The sequence below is a fragment of the Malurus melanocephalus genome, unplaced genomic scaffold, assembly GCF_030028575.1.
Source record: "Malurus melanocephalus ecotype Western Australia unplaced genomic scaffold, MMel_1.1 scaffold_459, whole genome shotgun sequence".
Taxonomy (NCBI): Eukaryota; Metazoa; Chordata; class Aves; order Passeriformes; family Maluridae; genus Malurus; species Malurus melanocephalus.
Window position 1 is genome coordinate 345,535 of NW_026623691.1, and position 2,959 is coordinate 348,493.

The following is a 2,959-nucleotide window of genomic DNA, read 5'->3' on the forward strand; positions in this document are numbered from 1 at the left end:
ATTGATCCTTTAAGGACAGGTACATTTTTAGGAAGGGGTTTTTTTAAGACGTTAACTAGCGGCTCTGCCAGAATACTCTGTACATTTCCTATGGACTTCATCCAATGGAATTAATTAAAGACACTTCTGTTTGCTTAATGGAAATGAGAAAAGACATAATTTATCGCYTTGGTGTGGCAGACAGTGTCTGGTTTTCTGTCCAACATGAAACAAGGAAGGTGACTGCGGTGGAAGAATGGTGTCTCCTGAAATGAAGGAGGCAAGTTGTTCACATTCTTCAAGAAAGATGAACAGAGATTTGATACAGAACCTGCCATTAAAATGTAAGGCCATGGCTATTAAACTTGGGTCTTTTAATGCTCCTTCATAGGCTTATAAATTTCCTACATTCTTTCCTCCTATGTAAAGAATTTATCCAAGACTATCACTGCTTTGCCACGGGAAGGAAAGGAGATGAACTGCCCGGCTCGGAGTAGCTGTTATCAGCCAGCCAGATGGCAAATGACATGCCAGAATTTAAAGGGAAGAGTCCAATGTGCACCATTAATCCCAACCCAGCCCAAACACCATTAAAATGTCACTGCTAAGGACTCTGAGAGCCAAGGCACTGACAAAACATGTTCTACACAAGTACTTCTGCAACTGGAATGAGTTATCAGAAACCTTTCTAAAGTGCAGCAAGGAAAAGTTATGGAATGAGGAGACTGGTGTAAGTCATAATTACACAGAACACAAGTAAACTTCAATTGCAATACATTTCTATATATTTTAAATGTATACATGATAAAAGATACTGAACTAAATAGTATTCGGTTTCATGAAGCATTTTGTCCATCYACAGAAACAATTTTCTATTTAAACYAAGAGCAGAGACCAGATTCCTTGGCTGATGGTGCTGCACAGAGAAACACTATGTGACACTGTTTTTAGAGGCACTTTGTAGAGAAGCTTATGTGGAGAAAAAAAAAAAGGGCCTTATTCTCACTTGTAAGAGTAACATATTTTTTCTACATTTCTTCCATTTTTAGTGTAGCAATCCAAACCACCTATTTTGGTCTAACCAAATAAGATTTTTCCCATCTCAGGTGGTTTTCAAGACAAAGCTCAATAGGAAGCAGAGTTTGATGTTACAACATTAAGCCTTTGCAATACCCAGGGACATCAGATGTTTGGATGAGACATGGTGGAGAAGAGCCACCTCAGGGACACACACAAACASCTGACTTGGGAACACACCATTTGGAGAACAAACAAAGGGGCTTTCCATGCACTAATTAGGAAGACTGTATTTTCCATGGTGGCAGACAACAGGTATGTAGAACATCCAGAGCCTCCACAAGCACAACAATCAGTTCTTCTTGTTGAGTTCACAGCAGCTCAATCACTTGGTATCAACTTAATCCACTGGTCCCTTTTCATAATGTGCTCTTCTTTAGAAATCAATTAAGATTTAGTGCAAGCTTCATTGGGAAGGGTTGTAAAGTTTCTAGCCATTTGAAATGAAGGTATTTGTATGTCATAAAAGTACCTTCCAGCATCACAGGATCTCATCCAGAATAAGGCTGTTTTAGTGATTTAAAATAATTTCATGTTGATCACAAAGCAAAGAGTGGAGGGAAAAAACCCTTTTTTTTTYAGTGAGAGTGAGTTTGGGTGATCAGAACACAATTGGCCCAAAGAAGAGCTGAGTTCCTGGCCTAGCCCTGCTTTGCAAAATCCCAAAAGTATCCCATCATGGGGGTCTATGTGAAAAGAACTGAGAAAACTCATCTGCTCACTGTGCTGTGGGGAAGCTGTTGCTCYTGCTCTCTGACATCACATCTGGTAGCTGACACCGAAAACTGATGGTGATTCATAAAGGCATCTCCATCCCTAAGAAAACTGGAACAGCAGCTTGTGCAATCCTGAGATTTACTTAATTAAGGAACATCCCAGCACCGTTCTATTTGATCATCATTCCTTCACCTCCCTCTCCCTCCCATCTTTGCCTTTGATTAGCACAACCCTGATAAGAAACTTCATTCAAAAAGAAAGCAGAGAGTGGGAAGGCAGCCCTGAGGTGTGGCTGGTGATTTAAAAACTGAAAAGAAGCAATGGGAATGTCTCAGAGAGGTGGGAAGTTGGGATTATCCTGTTTGCCACAGGCAAGGTGAGAAGCTGGAAAGGGCCCAGCTGCAGCTGAGATACATGTGGCAGTGAGGAATACACCTACAGCTTAATGCCTCTGCCTGTTCTGATGAGATAAGACCATTATTTTCAGTATTTTGAAGCACTTTCTGTGTGAAAACTCAGAATGGCCCAGCTTCAGTGTTTTGAAACATGCTTCTCCACTGATATTCTTGAAGAATGTAAGAGAAATATGTAAATATTACAATATATGACAAAATATCTCGTACATTGCACAGCTGAGACACTGAAGCTGTACCTAACATAATCTACAGGTTTCCTATTTCCTGCCCAAGGTGGCCTCTGGATCTGGAGGAAGCACTTAGGGAAATTGCACTGGGAAGTGTACACTGCCTTCCAGATGACCTTGGCACTGTAAATCAGGAAGCAAACGTGGATCCTCAGACTTCACCCAGCCCATGGATTATTTATGATGAAGTTGCAGCAGCTCCCAGACCCAGCCATGAATCAGGAGCTTGCATGCAAACATATAACAAACAGASAGGACTTCAAATACCCATTGTTTATCAGCAGGGATGTTTAAAAATTAATTTCCCTTGAAAGATAGAATTTATCMTGAAGAGTGTTTGGGTATATTTCTCATCCAGCTGGGAAAATGCTGTTCCCAGTGGGATTCCAGGGTGATGGAGTGAGGTGGGGTTGGAGCTGGCATGGCCTCACACAGAGGGCAAGCTGCCAGGGARTTCCCAACATTAAACACAGTATTTTTTTGGTCAAACAAATATAATGCCTTGAACTACAGCCCAGACTGATGAGGAGCTGCGGCTGAGGG